General features: G+C 40.0%; 1 protein-coding gene across 1 annotated transcript in view; it reads right to left on the reverse strand.

Moving 5' to 3' along the window:
- The window catches only part of ncoa2 (nuclear receptor coactivator 2), a 59,569-nt gene extending 41,621 nt beyond the window's left edge, over positions 1-17,948 (reverse strand). The window contains 2 exon segments of the mRNA XM_030122988.1: positions 4,438-4,523; positions 17,799-17,948. The gene's annotated coding sequence lies outside the window, so the exon portion shown is untranslated.
- Positions 17,949-18,225: the final 277 nt, after the last annotated feature.

The raw sequence follows: 18,225 nt of genomic DNA on the forward strand, positions 1-18,225 counted from the left end.
GCAGCGAACTCTGGCCTTAATGACAGCTGCTGTTCCCTTGAACCAGATGTTCTCCTTTTCAGTCTGGTTCATAGAAGAGGCATAAAAAGAAACGAGGAAGGATTGCGATGATGGATTGATAGAGATTAAGAGTGATATGAAGCTGTGAGATTGAATCTGGGGTGAGCTTAACAAGACTTGAGTGGCTGGCATGTCACTCTTAACAAGTAGAGGAATCAGATCAATGACAAAGTGAGCTTTAGACAGAAAATGAGATCAGAGTATAAAGACAGCAGAGGAAGATGGGGGAAGACAAAGGGAGCAAAAATAGGTCAGGGCCTTTCTCACAAAGGAGGTACAATGAGTTATCAGGATAAAAACCCTTTCTTAGTATCGCTGTATATGGTGCATGTTCAATAGATTCAGGATGTCAGTGTTTGAAGGAACTTCCCTTCTGCACTGCTGTTCCAAACATGCAACCTTGTCCAACAGAAAACTGTCTTAAGTAAAATTACAAATAACCAAAAGTCTGACACAAACACATGCAACATGCCGTGTATTAGAGGCATGCACACTGCATGTTACCAACTCCCTCTCAAAAGCTTGTCCACTCTAGAATCACTGCAGTGTAATGGCTCTAAAGTGCCAGAGTGCAACCAAAAGCCAGCCCCCCTCCCATTTACTGAAAGCTGATCATGCTCATGAATCTTTAACACTGGCAGTCACTTCAGGATGTCGCAGGATGGGAAGGGGAGGGCTTTCTGTATGAAAAGCACAGAATGCTGGGCTATAGTTGTCAGAGAAACACCGAGAAAAGACCTGGTGGCAGGGGAGGTAGAAAGACAAAGAGTCCTGGGATTGCAAAATTGATTAAGTGATACAAATAAGAGCCTCTACACAACAATCTGGTCACTAATTATCTGTGGTTGAAAGCAATGCCAGAAGGGAGATTCAGAATGTCACTGTGGAAATCAGACTATTGTATAAAGTTAAATGCACCATCATCTGGAGCTTATCTATACGTGTAAGCAAGGTCAAGTTTTAATTGAGCAATACTGCCTACTGTACATCCATTTATCTTCTTATCTACTATACTGTGCATATCCAAGCTGTTGAAAACCACACTGTGATCTTTAGAAAAGCACAAGCATCCATTCCAACAAGCAGCACGGAGAGCAAATGAACCGCAGAGGTGCACACACAACCAGCCAGCAGTTTCAATTAAGAACACTGGCTCACTGACAGCACATAACCGCTTTAAGCAAATAAATAAAGTAGAGAGCATTTTAAAGTGCACTACGCTTCGAAGGTGCTGCTCCTAGCGTTGAAATGTATTTGAACCTCAGTAAGTTGTTCACGCTGAGGAAAAGCACTTCTGGTGACTAAGGATGCACCAATTGTGAAATTCTATGCTTACAGTGATACATAAAATGACAATTTGGCTGATAACTCATGTCAGTACTGTTATTTTGTGCTTGTTTATTTTGTTTTTACTGTTATTTATCCCCCCTTTTATGCAAGGATTTCAAATTAATCTTCACTATACTGTATATGTGGAAAACAGGATGTTTTACGTATGCAAAAAATAGAATAACTTTGCTTTTTTAAAGTCTTACAGCCCTTTATCACATTATCTCAGTATGACAAAATGGATAAATATCAGCTACTGGGCGAAGTCAAGGGAAGGTTAACATCTGGTCAAAAAAATTCAATTACAATAATCTGCACTAAACTTATATTTTTGGGTAGTAATTACTTATATTTTCAGGAAAATGCCTTTTGAAATGAGAAAAAAGTTGTGAGTGTTGTGAGTGCATGTGGATGTTTGGAAAGTGACAACAGTTTTGTGCCATCATTATGGGGTCATTTTATAAACTCTCATAAATAAACTAAATTTATTCCAAATACATTGATATTTGATTATTACATTATTTATGTAATATTCTAAACACACAGTGTTTGAAATTAATACATGCATACATCTATGCAAAATACATTTGAATATAATGTTAATATTATTTGTATGTTGTACATATTGTAAAAAAAAATGTATATGATGTTAATAATTGAAATAAAAAATGTTCTATTTGATAGTTACTTTTGTTGTCCATCTGTGACGTTTTTGGCTTTGTTCATCCGTGATGCTGCCATTTGTCAAAGCTCTTGCTATTTAGGCATTTCCTCTAAGCAATTATTAGGTTGTAAAATAGAGGGTTTAAGGTATATACTGAATAAATTTTAGGATGAAAATGTCATAGGAACTACACTTTTGAGGACTTTGTAATTCTTGCAAAAAATAGACGTTAATTTTTTGTCCATCCGTGACGCAGTAGTTTTTAATATTTTTCATTTAAAAATATTTGAAACTAAATTTGGCCCTTTGAGTGTGTTTAAGATGGCATTTAGACCTTTCCAATTATGTGTAATATTTGTCTTAAACTTATCTGGTTCAAAAGTTATGTCTTAGGGATGTAAACAATTAATCAACTATTGATTAACTGTCGATAAGAATTTGCTCAATTAAATTATTAATTGTCGGTTAATTGCCCTTTTCCACGCCCTGTCCAAAGGCTGCCGGTTTGTCCGCGCTGCGACACTGCGGCTGGGATAGCCGGTCATTGAACTGGATCATGGCGTTGATGGGTTAGAATTGCTTTAGGAACATGATGGAGCGAAACACAGTCAGTCTTGCAGACTGCCCAAATTACATGAGGATTTTGCGTGTGCTAAACTGCTCTGGGATACACCAGCACTAATGGTAACAGTGCGCTAAATGATACAGACACACGGAAATGTAACGTTTTGTCATAGAAGGTATTACACGACTCATTCATTAATTCCTTTTTCATTTGAAAGGTGGTGGTGTAGTTGGATTGAATGACTGTCAGGCGCACATAATTTTGTCACACTGTAGCCTAATGTTGGTGTGTATTTTTAATCACACTCATCAGGAGTGGAAAAGAGTCCCGTAAAGTGTGTGTGTGTGTGTGTGTGTATGTGTGTGGGGGCAAATACGTCTCAATTAGTTTTTCTTCCATCACTCCAAAAATGTTCTCGTGAGGGTGAAAAATGCGTTATCTGCATCTCGTTTCATCATTTTGATGTGTCCTAACCACTTCCATGTGTGCACAATTACACATACGAACTGTTTGCACCTCCTTTTGAGATGTGTTAAATATAGACGCAGTTTCTATGAGCAAAATTGCTTTTGAGTTTGATAAATCACTTTGCGTGTGTTAAATGAATATATTTACATTTTCTCCTCCCAGGACACGCACTATTGCTTGTAAACGCCCCATATTACAGATTCACTGTGGGAAATGTACTAACCAGATGCAGACACGCTATTTTGCACCTTTGAAAGACACAACCCTTAGTGCGCACTGTTACTACATCAGTTTATACAATTTTTTTGCATGTGCAATTAGTTTTAATACACGCAAACCTTTAGTAGGTCCAGCCCTATGTCCCGCGGTAACCCCGGTGGGGGGTGGGGCACATCTCCCCTGAAATCTCGCTTCATCATGTCAGCGATGCAAAGTCAGAAATGCCCATTTCTTCTAAACTGCCCCTCCTCAGATCAATTTATTTTATTGAATTTCTCTGCAGAATTTATTTAGTTCTACTCCATACATGTCATTGTCTGTACTGTGTCCAATGGTTCAATAAAATCAATCATTAAGGAATATGACATATTTTTTCAATTAAGTATATAAACAATAGTTAGCTTTTATTCTTATAGATCTGATCGAAAGAGAAATTCAGATTCTCAGAAAAATCACCGCTTATCAATTAATTGTTAATCGATTGATAAGGTCAGTCAACTAATGATTAATGGATTAATCGATAATTTGCATCCTATTATGAATCAAAAAGTAGTGGGCTGTCCACTGTGTCTGTGATACCCTTGACCTCGCCCTACTACCATTAATGAAATGATATCGCATGCGCTGATATTAATATTAGCTGATATCAGACGATGTATCTCTACAACTGAACTGTATTTAGACACATGTCAGATACTTTGTCCAGCTAAATTTGTGTTTGCTTCAAATTAAAATTCAACTGATGTTTTTACAAAACAGCTGGATCGAAACACTACAGATGTCAACAGAAGTTCAAGCATGACTTATGGGGAAAGCGAATTCTGCAGATTTTCACCCCACAGTCAGGGACTTCCTTATAAACTTTGGAATTAGAACCAATATCAACACTCGTCCACTTTTTACAACAAAAATAATTGAAGGAAGAGCTTTAAATATCATAAATGGAGACCCTATTTATGTTTTAAAACATATATTATACATAATGCGGAAGTAAAAGTTATACTTGTTATATTTTAGGACATCATCTACACAATTCTGTTGTTGAGTTTGGAGTTTGTTCTCAAGTGTCCATTTTCCAAACTGCATTGGAGTATTGTGTAAAACAAGCCTTGGCTGTGACTATGCTCCTCACCTTGGTTTCAGTCCAGAGAGTCCCTCAGGCCATTGCTGCAGGACGATAATGCTAGGAAACCTTTAAGCATCATCCACTTCTCCCTGCTAAAAAAAAAAAAAAAAAAAAAAAAATAGAGGCAAAGATTGGGATGGACAGTATGTAGAGTGAATCAGCAGATTTCTCATTCAAAAGATAACACAGTTTTCTAGGAAGTGGGAGTTTTCACTGTATAACATCATTTCTACTATCAATAATAGGTCATTTATAGCTTTAACACGGCCGAGTTGCACCAAAAAATGTCACATCTTTCAGCTTCAGCTCGCTTTAGAGACTTCAATAACTGATAACCAAACTCGCACCATATTATCTTATCTGCTTGCATTAAGTTAGCGTGGAGCTGCAAGTTAAATGTCTACAGTCTTTGTGTCTCCTTGGGGAAATTTGAGCCTATTACGTTGTGGAACAATGTGCCTGTTTAATCACGGCACACAATTAATTAGACAGGAAAAAGTTTCAATTTCCATATTCCCATTTGGATAGTTAGAAAATGCAACTGGTAACTCAAAAAAGGTCCCTGCTTGGCTACTTGCTCTGGATGAAAGTTTTCTGTGGAGGAGCTCGCCTTGTGCTACATAATGCACCGACAGCCAGCCCCTCTTGGCCTGGGTGATTTCTCCCAAATACCTGCCAAGTGAGCCAGCTGAGGAATGCACTCACGTGATGTCATGTGCTGACATAACTCGAGAGTAAACCGATTCCCCTTTTGAACCCTGCACAAGTCCCTAGCTAGAAGCCATGTGGAAAGTTGATATTCACTATTTTGAAGCAGTGTGCGTACTGGAACAGCTGAAATCTGTGATGAGTCATGGTATTAAAAACAGAGGGTGCTCGAATGTACAGTTAACACAATCGTTCCAAACACTCACACCTCAATACTACCTACTACGAAAGCATAAAATCTGAAATCTCTAAACCTAACACTATCATATTTATAGTGAAATTTCACAATTTACAGTATTTCTCAACTCCGCCTTCCTCTTTTCATTTTCCCTTTCCTGCAAGGCTTTTAGTTCTCATCATCTGGAGGAATTTCCCCTGAGCTTTAATGCTGTCACATGCTTAGTCTCAGTCCAACCCTTGATCTGTGGACTGAGTGACAGAAAAAGGCGGAGTGTGAAAAAAATGTAAAGAACTAGTTCAACACCGAGAGCTGTCACTGACAACGGAGTCAAAAAACTTGTCACATCCTTTTTTTTTTTTAGTAAATTAGGACCTCTTTGATTGTAAATAATGCTGATGTCCTCATGGATGAACAATCAGCAGATAGAAAAGACACGACTGAATCAGAGAAAGATGTTTGACGCACAAATATAGCATTTTGTGAGCTCGATCGCCAAATCCACTGATCATACGTAGAACCAGCTGAGCCACGCCACTGTCTCTCTATGATATGTCAGACTTGCTGGTGAAATAGCAGCGTGACTCAAAAGCAGTGGCAAATCACACCAGTGAGACACATATGCCTGCATGCAAGAGTTCAAAAGACAGCTTGAGGCGTGAGAGTTTTCTGCTCTTGGTGTAAACAAACACACGGAGTCCTGCCAAGACTGTAGCTGCAACATTTACAGAGTTCTGCAACATCTAAATGCTGGCATGATCGATCAGTAATTTACGTTATCAGCAAAAATGTTAAGTTTCTAACAACAGTGACAGATGTAGAAAAAGTCACAAAGAAGAATCACCAGGAGAAATCCACACAACACCTTCTCCAAAACCTGACACGGGATCACAGGAGTATCGAATTTGACTAATATTCTCACTGCTCCACCATCTGCGGATAGTTAAAGAAAGGTTAAAGATCATCAGGTGAAACGTTCAAGCTCAACTTGGATAGACTGCATGCAATTCAACCATAACTGAGAATAGACAGTTTCATTACTCAGGACACAGCCCCGTATTACGATTCTTGTAAAATGAAAGTAAAGAATGAGCATAAAAAGACAGCACTGGTGACCTGAAACTCGACTCAAAACCATAAACTGAATGTTAGAGTGATATGACTTATGCTTTCAAGTTCACAGTTTTGAATGTGGTACAATGTTGTCAAGTTATTTATCAGAGATAGATACCAAAACTGGGTGTAAACGGACTCAAATATTCAAAGACCAGAGCAGCGACATTATCAGCTCTGAAGAAAGAAAAATATGTAGATTTCCTTTGTACTACAGCAGCATAATGGTCTACCAAACTTCTCTCACTAACTTTATTTCTCAATAAGACATTCATGATCTGTTTTTGCAATAAGTCGTGCAATAATCCCCTGTTCTTGCAATAACAATACAATATCTATTCAATATTTATCAAATATAAATGTACTATTTTTATAGACTCATTCACAGGTATACATGCTGTTAATATTGTAACTATTGTCTATTCATATTTTATGCCTATTTTTATTTTATTGTATTGTTTACTTTTTGTAATTTCATATTCACTCTATTCTTATTTTCTGATGTAGCTACTGGTTTCTTATTCATATTGTTGCACTGACTGGAGTAGCACTCCTAATTCCATTGCATACACAATGACAATAAAGGTTATTCTATTCTATTCTAATTTTCAATCTAGATGTGGGATGTGCCTTTGTGTGTTTGTTAGATATAATAGGCTACGTTACATTTAGGAAACTCAATTTATGCTACTAGCCAAGAGTCCACCCTAAAGAATAAAAGTGACCAATAACCCACAGATTGTTTCATTATGAGCTGAGCATCATCTGATCTGATATTCCTAGTTTCATAGACCAGTGCAGATGGATTTAAGATCTGGAGGCTATGGGCACAGTGCAAGTACTGTCAAAATATTAATTACTTCAAAAAAAGTTCTGGATTCAGTCTTATTCTAAAAAGCTAGAAATTAAAGACTATTTTCACTTGTCATTTATGACATTTGTTTCATATTATTGTCATAACAAAATCAGAATCTATAATAACAATTAGCTCAAATTGACGCTGTCACACTTTCCTTCTTAAAAAAAAAAATAAATAAAAAAAAAAAAAGTATTAATTATGACACAAATTGGGATCTCAATTTCTAACCTGACAAAAGATGATAAGAATACCATTAAAATACCGGATTGATAAGCAGTGTTGATAATAGTAGTATCACTGAAATCTTAACGATACCCATCACCACGTTTTATCTAAAACGTTATGGAACTGGACAGAAATGTTGTGTGAAGTCAAACCTCAGAAGCAGCTGTAACCCCTTCTTTCTGTAAAGGTTGGGAAGGAGCTCAACCTGATTGAAAAAGGCCTGTCATCCTCATTGGGCTAAAAATGCTAACAGGCCAACTAATCAGGTTCAGATAGGACAAAGGGCAGAAAGTTCACGTGCTAGAAATTGACCATAATGGCCAGGTCACCAAGGGGCTAAACACCAATGGAGCTCCTACTGGGTGACTTTTGAATGGTCCACTAATGGCCCTAAATTCAATAAGAAATACGGTTGATGTCTGTCCTAATGAAAACACCTTGCTTTCTTTGCTCTGGACACATCGGTGTTTGGTCAAGATCCTTCTCTTAACCAATTATCAACAGATTTTGCTCCATTCAGTACTGCAAAGGAGCAATTTCACATGAGGTGCATAAATCACAAGATCATTTAATCAGAGATTTGGTCATATATAATCTGACTACAAGTATACATGTTTCGACATGAATGGGGCTGAGCTCTGAAGTTAAGAAGTGTTGTTTCATAAGCACATAACAGCAGATTTGCACACATGAACTGGCCGTGGGACTTAAAATCTTGTTCTTTAGTGCCTCTGTAATATGCTGGGATGCCCCAGAACAAAGCATCTGATACCCAATCACATCAACGGAGACACTCAATAGCAAACATTACAGGAATGTGGTTGCACTGGGTTTGTCTCTATTGAGATGTGGAACTGCATATCTTTAAAGTGCAGCATTACTGTAAGAGTCACCAATCATAAAGAGATTTTTTCTAAGCTTTCTTAAAATGTTTTGGAATTCTCCCTGCTCTTAATGCTTATTTTTGCACTTCAGTGTGACAGCATCATCACTGCCTGAAGGCTTGGCGTTCACACGGATAAAAAACATGTACATAAAATCTTCACACTTGCACTGTTAATGTGGGACAGGAAGCTGGAGCTGCTAAACATTTGTACTATTTTAACTAAAACCCTACAGTCTCTGTGACATCAGCAGATAATAGTACGCAGAACGCACGCGCTCATACTAAAACACTGTTTCTATCATACTTGGGCGCCACGCCAACACGTTTCAATGGGCTCCTCTCATCCAGATGCAACTCAGTGCCAGGTGCCCTCACATCTGTTGCTCAAATAGCAACAGCCAGCTCCTTCAGCTGTGACCTCAGGGACAGTAAACACAAATGTGTCAGTAATATAACGAGACCGATAAGATGCGCTGTAAAAAGGTGAGTCATGAGGACGAGAGCAAATGTGTGTAGCTCAAGCTGCTATGGAAATGCAGAGCTAGAAGTGTGAGCCTGTGAGCAAGGGTGTGGGCACTGGGCAGATAGAACAATTTGTGTGTGCCGCTGATTGTATAACACCTATTAGATGATTTGGAGTTCATCTTGTGACTAGTCCGCATGTCATATACATATCTATTGTGTCTGTGTATGTGCCTGCATGTCCAACGTCTTTTACTGCCTGTCACAGTTGGTAAGGAATTAGTTCCTGTGGAGGCCCGAGGCTGCACAGTGGAAGCAGACTCAGGATAAGGAGGTGCCATCTTAGCACAGAGGGGAGGGGAAGAGGGGATCAGCTGACACAACTATGTCACTTTATCAGCCAAACACTGAGACAATGTGACAGGCCAGCCCTCGGTCTTGCTGCAAATACTAAATCTGCAACAACAAAAAAAAAAAAAACGGCGCTAAACAAAAGTAGTTAGCTGGATTCAAATTAGAGAGACACAAGTAGAGAGAACAGAGAAATAAGTTCCTGGTGTTTTTCTGCTCCACTGAACCAATATGTGAGCAGGGTAATAATCTGTGGAGCACGTTTAGGGGGGATGACTTTAAACCCTAGCATTACCTGATTAAGAGTGCTGCTGCTCTGACGGTGGAACATGTAATTGGACCAGACAGACCAAAGAGCAAACTGAAGCAGTCCTCTCTCTCTCTCTCTAGCTCTTCTGTCCTTCTCCTTCTCTCTCTTTCTGTCTGTCTCTTCATTTTTCAGTCTCCTAGTGAAACCCTGGGTGACAGACAGGTCAGGTAGATGCTACAACTATGACTATTTAAAGTAAGTCTGACGGATGGGAAGTTTATTTCTGTAAAATAAATCAACACAGACCCACCACCCATGTCTGATGTGCACCTGTAGAGATCTGACTCCATGCTAACTGACGTGAACTAAAAGGAGAGTGGGACTCTATTGAAACATACTTGCAACTGCATCCCTTCATTTGTACTTAAACAAGCCTCTGACCAATAATGAAAGCCTGCCAAATCAAACGGGACTCTGGTCTTCAGTTCAGACACACACTGAGGAGGTGGTGCAGAGTAAACACCCTCACTATTACAGCATGAACTGCAACTTAAAACGAGTGTGTAATATCTGTAATCATTTATATTTAGGGTCAAAGTGATCCTCCACCCCCTACAGTGTGTTATAAAATTAGGATCTGCTTCCGTAGCGTCAGTGTAACATCATAGCCTCGTCCTGTGTCATCTCCTCCCTCTCCAATGAGTCCTTTTGTTTTGTTCTGCTCTGCCAGATGAGATGGAAGGCGGTTTTGTTTTGACGGTCTACACCTTCAGGTGCCAAAACCACAAACCTCTGGAGTATTGACATGAATGGAAGCAAACACAGAAGCTGCAACTGACACATGCAGTAACACATTCCATGTGGTCCGATCGCAGGCAATTTGACAGTGAGTGTAAAATGTAATTCAATTAAGCAGAATATCATAGATTGCCTTTATAAAATTAAACCATAACATTTTGTGCCTGAAGTTATGGCATTGATAAACCAAAGACACTAAACTGTTGGTTATAAATTTATACAAACATCAAGGATAAATTTCTAGTGTTAGCAAAACTACACAGGGTCTGTAGGGCTGGGCGATAAAACGATAATATATATTGTGAAATAACTTTCCCTTGATAAAAATATGAGACATGCTCAATGTAAGTGATAGAATTCATTCCTCCATGTTTTGATAGACATAAGAACAGCCAATCATAATTAAGTAGCGCCGCACCAATCCAGTTACGCTAGAGCCACGGCAAGTCAGGCTGACATACACAGCACAGACGTAAGAGCAGCCACAGCACACACACTAATGTTTGGGCTGCAGCGGGAGGTAATGAGTGTTACCTCAAGAGAAAATGTGACCGAGAACTCGGGCAACCAGGTTACTGAAAATTAGGGTTTGAACAGTTTCGGTTCGAGGCTTTCAACACAATATGGAGGCTTACCGAACAAATACATGTAGCCCATGTGAAGAACGCAAACACTCACCTTTCCTTAAGGTTCACTTTCAGTTTTACACCAGTTACAGCAGTTAAGGAACACACCCCCACATATATACCCCCAGAACAGTTTCCTGTAGATGGTCTGTTTTGCTGGTGTTCTCCAGTAAAACTTGAAAGCTTTTTCCTGCCAGTCAGACTTTCAGTTTAATTTTAAATATATGTACCTGTTTTACTTATCTGAAACAGTTGTATAATGTTCTTCAGCAGATCTGTCACGTTCAACCTCTGACAGAAAATAAATCGTATTTAAATCAACAATAACTTTCTGATTAGGGATGTAAACAATTAATCGACTATCAATTGTTGATAAGAGTTTGCTCGATTAAATTACAATAATTGTTGGTTCATAGTTCTTTTCAACGGTGGTATTTGAGCCACTGCCTAAACTAGGCTTAATCGCTGAGGTTGAATGTCAGAGGGGGGGGGGTCACCCTGTCCACCTGTCCCACACCTATCTCAAGGCTGCCGGTTTGTACACGCTGCGACGCTGCGGCCGGGATAGCATTGAACCGAATCGTGGCATTGATGAGTTAGAATGGCTTTAGGGATATGGTGGATCGAAACACAGACTGGCCCATCTGTTTGTGGGAGCAATACATCCCTGCCGGCAGGAGGAGGCCCAAATACGCGCACATATGCAGGGTCGGCCAGAAATGTCCATTTCTTATAAACTGCCCCTCTACAGATCCATTTATTTTATTGAATTTCTCTGCACAATTTATCATGTCATTCTACATAAATGTCATTGCCTTTACTGTATCTGTAATGATACAATAAATCAGTCATTAAGGAATATGACATGCTTTTATCATTAAGTACATAAACAATATTTACTTTTTATTCTTATAGACCCTATTGAAAGAAAAATTCAGGTTCACAGGAAAATCACCACTTATCAATTAGCTAATCGTTAATCGATTGACAAGGTCAACCCACTAATGATTAATGAATTAATCGATAATTTGCATCCCTACTTCTGATGTCTTCACAACTGACTTATGAGTAATGGAAATTTAAGCTTGACAAAAGTAGCGATTTCATTTATATCGTGATACATATCAATATTGTCTGATATGAAAAAAAATTATGGTGATATGATTTTTTTCCATATCACCCAGCCTTATCGGTACCTTACAAGCAAAGGTACCATCCTCCCATTAAAATTAAGTTTACTGAAGCTGATTTTGTCATAGCTAATGATGTGATTGCTTCCTCTGCTTTCAATTACACATTACATATTTTCCTTTTTATAAATGAATTAAATACGATAATCCTGGCAGCACATACGATCAGCCCAAAAAAGCCTGATGCAATTTGTGACATACACAGGTGTACTCAGCCAACAGCCGTACAATGCCATTGTTTCTCCATGCTGAACACGGAAGGTGCAGTTCAAACTCCCAATGTGGAGAAATTTGAGAAATTTCCCATGAAAGTCTGTTAACATCAACCTGACACATCACTTAACATGTGTTTTACATCTACCTGCATGTTCACTGACTATATATTTTTTCCTATCTAAATGTTCTACGCATCTTCATTTTTCTAGTTATTTGTATAAAGAGTATATCACATAAAATCACCACATTCAGCTGCTAATTGAGAAAATAATTTGAGAGGATTTACATTTTTCAACTATCAAATAGTAAGCCCAATTTGTAAAAATAAGAAAATAAAAGAGATTCCGACTGTTTATCAATTCAAATTAGGAAAAATGAGGTCGGGTAAATGTCAAGTCATTCCACACAGATACAGAAATACACTACACACATTAAACATACGATGCACACCTGCTACGGTTTACATTTTCTGTGATTAATGAAAGGAAGACTAACACTGCAGCTCATGTTGCTCTTCTAATTAAGATTAACATACCTACTGAATAGATGGAAAACACAGGTCAGCTGAGGAGATTCCCTACCCCGCTGAAAACAGTAAAGATAAAGCAGGCAAAAACGATATTATAGGTCACTAAGGGAACACTGCTGAGTCAGCAGAGAAAGAGAGGCAGGGAGAGAGAGGGGGCGAGAGAGAGAAAGAGAGAGAGAGAGAGAGAGAAACCCTACTGGTCAGAGTTTGACCCTCACAATGTGTACAGAATGAAAAGCCTGAAACTGAATCCTCACATTCCTCTGGCTTTATGACAAGAGAGTGAGAAATGCTGCTGCTCTGCACATGTCATTCCATACTACCTAAGCCTGGCCCGCGATAGTGCTGAACGAGAGCTGTTAACATCGCCTACAGAATAAGAATGCATACTAAATTTTCTCCAAACCAATTCACACTGCATGTTTTTAGACCACCCACCCAACTCCAGCAGGCAGCTTGCTCAATCCAAGTTCTCTCTCCCTCCCTCGATGCCAAGGATTCCACCCTGGGCAGTGGGAAGGGTGCCAACCACATGCTAGCACACTCGCTAACACCCAGTGCCACAAACACATTGTGGCAGAGGGAAAAGCAATCCACTGACTCACACAAATCAAAATTTCTAAGAATGCTCTTATTTATCTACAATTTTCCAATTACAATTTACAATTTTTTACAAATCTCATGTCTTTTCAGTCCACATCTGTCATTTTAACACAGTTATCAACCAATACAAGCTATATTCACATGGCTAGCAGTTTATATGTTTGCATGTGTTGTGTTGTAGATTCAGCAATAACTGTGGAAAGAGCAAAGGAAACCTATCTCTGCTCCAATTTAAATGAGCTACTTCCATGTTCAAAATAGTAACAGTTATTAGATCTGCAATATTGTACAGCTAAGCAGCAGCAGCAGCCTTACAACAGCTGCAAAAGCATTGTCACATAGTCATGTGACCTCTCTTGTCTCCTCTGTTCAAGCCAAACTGGCTGAGGGCACCTTCTTAGCAATGAGCAGTAGACACCACAATATCATTTAGCTTGGTGGATCAATATGCACTTTGCTGTGGCTGACCTACATAAGTGGAGAAGCGTAGACTGTCGAAATCATTGGACTGCATGAGCCTGAAGATCACTGGAGCCCCAGTTAAGTCTCTATTAACCCTTTTCCACTAAGAGGAAGAAGAGGAGAAAAAAAAAAAGAGAGCTTCAGTATAGACATGAACTCCAAGTAATGGCCAGTGGAAGAAAGAGCAGAGATCATAGCTCTGGGGTGAACCTCTAGTGTCTGAGAAAAATAAACCTGTTCTTATTCTTAGAGGGTTAGAGAGTTGAACCAACAGCTGCCTGCACTATGACCGGGTTTGAACTACTGGAAAGAGGTTTGTGGGAGCAAAGCATCAGGCAGCATTTGGTGTGATGATGATAGAATGAAGTTACCGGTAAATCATTTACATTTCAACCACAAGCGACACTGGATAAATGTGAGATAACAGCCCCAGTTCCAAAAAACCTGGTCCTGTACTGTCGACACGTAATAAGACAGGATCCTCTTTTGGCACATATAAGCGGGATGGCTGATTCGAGGTCAGCTGCACAACACAATGACAACATGCCTCGGAGCATAGATGGAGGAAATTCTCCTGCTCCGCCTCTTCCATGTCAAAGCCCTCTCAGCTTTCCATCAGCCGTCGCTGCTCCACTTCAGACATCTCTCCTCTGCCGCTTCGCCCTCCTCTCTCCCTCTGCTGTAAAAGCCTGGCCATTACCCCACAGCTCATCCCTCACGCCCACCCAGGACCTGTCACACTGCTGTTTCCATGACAACACAAACGCAGAGACAGCAGGGTGAGATGCCCAGTGAGACAAGGCAAACAGATACCAGGGGGAGGGGTGCATCATGTCAAGACTACACTGTGGGCCTTATACAGGAAGTGATGGACAGATAACACAATGTAGACGTCCGATTTGTTACATGTAAACTTGAGTGGAAGCCACATGGTTTCTTGTGTTCGTTTGACTTTTGCTACTGTGTAGCCTGAACCACCGTATGTAATGTATTACATGGCAAAAATAAAACACAGGAGAATGATCCTTGTAATCACTCCATGACAGGAATTTGCCGGTTTGAGCAAGGGCAGCAATACAATGCAATATTACGAAAGCCCAGACTCCAGCCAGCTTCTCCGCACTGGATATTGTCATTTGGCACTGTTTTTTTTTTTTTAAAAAAGGAGCTCAGGACTGCACATTAAACTGCATAACAGTGGGGTATGGTGTTGTTCAGGAGCTGGTCCTACTAAGCAGCAGGGACAGGGCTGTCATTTTGCAGCCTGGTTCAAATGAATCAACTTAATGTTGTTAGCAAAGGGAAGTGTGGGGACACAGGCGGAGCTGTGGTTTACAAGTAAAAACGTAGCATGTAGGATGCACAATTCCAAGAAAAGTTAGAATGTCTTAGTCAGTTTGGTTGAAAACTGTTTCATAATGAAATGCATAAAGAGCATCTATGAATCCTGCATTATTTTCCTAATATCAGTAAATCATCAGCTGATACTTACACTGAACTGCATCTTTAAAAAACTAAAAATTACATTATTCTGTCAGTCTGACAGTAACAAACAACTGTAAGAGCTGGTGGCATGCAACAGAACAAGGGTCAAATAATTACAGTATCACTAAGGTGACGCAACACAGCAGGCCGTCACAGGGCAAAAGTCAGTGATTAGAAGATGAAGGGTTAGTCTCCAACACACTGAGGTGTTTTGCTGTCTTTCATGAAATCACAAACACATACAGGCTGACAGCAGATGACTAAACTGTTCAAAAAAAGACAAGGTAAAAAGAAGGATAGCGCAGTGAAAAAGGACAGAGTAAAGCACAGAGAGGGGAGACTGGGTGATTGTTTCCAAACCATGTGACAAGCTGGACACTATTCTGTCACGCACCTATCGGTATAGCTGTAGACTTTTATGTGGAGAAGCACAGCGCTATTTGTAGGTAACTCCACTTTACATGAACTGAGCGAAGCCAGCGTGAGAAAGCCTCTGGTCTATTACGCTTATATAAACATCCACATACTTCCATACGCGCTTAAATGAATTCCTGAACTGTTCCCCAATCCCAACACATTCATGCTTTAACCATTCGTAGATTCAACGTGACATAAAATCTGTAAGAATGCCAGCCCAAAGTCAGATCCATATTAAAGTGTAGTACTGAGTGTGCTTTTACTTTACAACCTAGTAATCCAAAACCACTGTATAGTGCAGGAATGTGGTTTTTATAACCAATAGAGGGCTGTCACAGGCATCATTTGCATGCTTCATGTCTTCATCTAGCACATTCAAAAGCAAAAATCAGGTCAGTTGAAGAGAATGTTTTTACTTCTTGCCTGTCCTGTATTCCAAGGACAGCTTGATCTGCAACTACCTATACAAATACATGTCGGGACTATGTGTTTTTCCTGATGGTAACTACAAATTAACAGGCATGAGGAGTGGTTGGGCAAATAATACATGCATACCGGTAGGAATAACACTAAGTTTTAAAATTACTGTGCTATATGCATTATAGGAAATAAACACAGCCTCTTAACATCACCGGCATGTTTCATACTTGACGGCCTGTAGATGTGACTGAAAACCATCACATCACATCTACACGGCCCATGTCTTGCAGCCAAACCACAGCTGTATAACATGTCATATTAAATCCCAAACCAGTGATGTGACACAACTACTGTGCACCATCAGGTGGGCAAAGTGATGCAACAGAAACTGCTCAACTGGTTCCACAGGATAAGTTCCTGCGGCATGAGAGAGAGCAGCACTGACAGTCATTGAAATGGCACTTGCTGTCTGCCTGTATAGTCCAGGAAAAGTCAAGTCAGGTGGCTTTAAAGGAGTGAACTGAACTCACATCATCTGCACAACACAAGTCAAACCCCCACAAAATACACCAATACTACACTAGTGAACTACATTAGTATGAGGCATAAAAACATGGTTCTGGTCTCCAAAATCAAGCCTATACGTCTTGCATTAACATTATTTCTATATTATATAAAATATGCTAATGTGTCCAGCATTAAAGGTGTATTACTGTTAGCACAACAGTGGCTAATGTTGAACACTGTGTAAGCTTTTCCTCTTTCAATTTTAGATAAGAACCCTGAGCCTGGGATACTGGTGTGTAACTTTGTTAACTTTTAGTTCGACTTTTTACTTTCCCCAGAGCATTTGAAGCTTCTTTATGTAACCATACGGTCACTTTATAACTTGCTAACGGGCTTTAGTAGAAGAAACAAACGCACCGTAACAGAAACACAAGAGGAAATCTGCAAAAACAAAATGAGAATGCTCTCTGCAGTCTGAACAAATGCAGAAATTTTACCAACTCACCCTGCGTAGAAATCAGCGAATAAGCATGGCTAATAACACAACAAACACGGATAACAGCCCGCTCGAAAGCATGGTGGTGAGAACTGTCCCGACTCACTCATATTCTGACAACGGCGTTTAAGCAGACAGACTAGCCTGCAGCTAAACTGTTAGCATGCTAACTACGTTCCTGCTGTACTGGCGAACTTCGTCCGGTGTTGTATGCACGGTCACTCGCTCACTCAGCACAAAAAACAATGACATATGAAAGTATTGTGCACGCAACATTTCACTTTTCTTCAAACGTATGCGTGACCCCGACACTTTGTAATGACAGTGGCCCGTAAACAGTGCAATATCTCGCATGCAAGCCCGCTGTCTGAGCCGTCTAATTTAGTTTGCTGCAAAAACCACTATTGACACAGCCAGTGAGCTTAGCCAAGAAGCTAACGCTTGCTAATAAGCTAACGCCGAAGAGAGAGCCTGTGCCAGACAGACACACAACCGAGATTGAAGACCGCGTATTGGATCGTGGATTTCACAACGAAAACACCATGTCCCGTCTCAACAAGAAGCACCGAGGCGTGTAGATACTTACGATTTAATACTTTGGTCTGTGTCCTCGCTGTTAAATTCCGTTTAAGAGAAGCAGCTCTGACCTTCGCGGTAGTGAAACAACATTTCTGCTGGCTAACTGTGCCGCCATGTTACTCCTGCTCTGCAAACCAATGCTGAGTGTTTATCTGGCTGGTAGCTGCTATCCTCCCCCACACCAAACCACATCACGGGGCTCCAGCACTATCACCTCAGTTACCGCCAGGGTTCGTCGGCTTCCTCACGGTTCCTTACCTGTCAGGATGAGTCGGTGCTGGGGATGGGATTGATCCGCATCCTTTAGTCGAAATTCAACAACTAACACTTAAAGCAGCTCTGTGTACAATGTTGAATGTGTGCAGTGTCTGCGTTAAAGGTGGATGACCCTCATACGAACACACACCTCAGTAGTCTGTAATTAACCAGAAATG

This window comes from Sphaeramia orbicularis, chromosome 20 (genome assembly GCF_902148855.1).
Source record: "Sphaeramia orbicularis chromosome 20, fSphaOr1.1, whole genome shotgun sequence".
Taxonomy (NCBI): Eukaryota; Metazoa; Chordata; class Actinopteri; order Kurtiformes; family Apogonidae; genus Sphaeramia; species Sphaeramia orbicularis.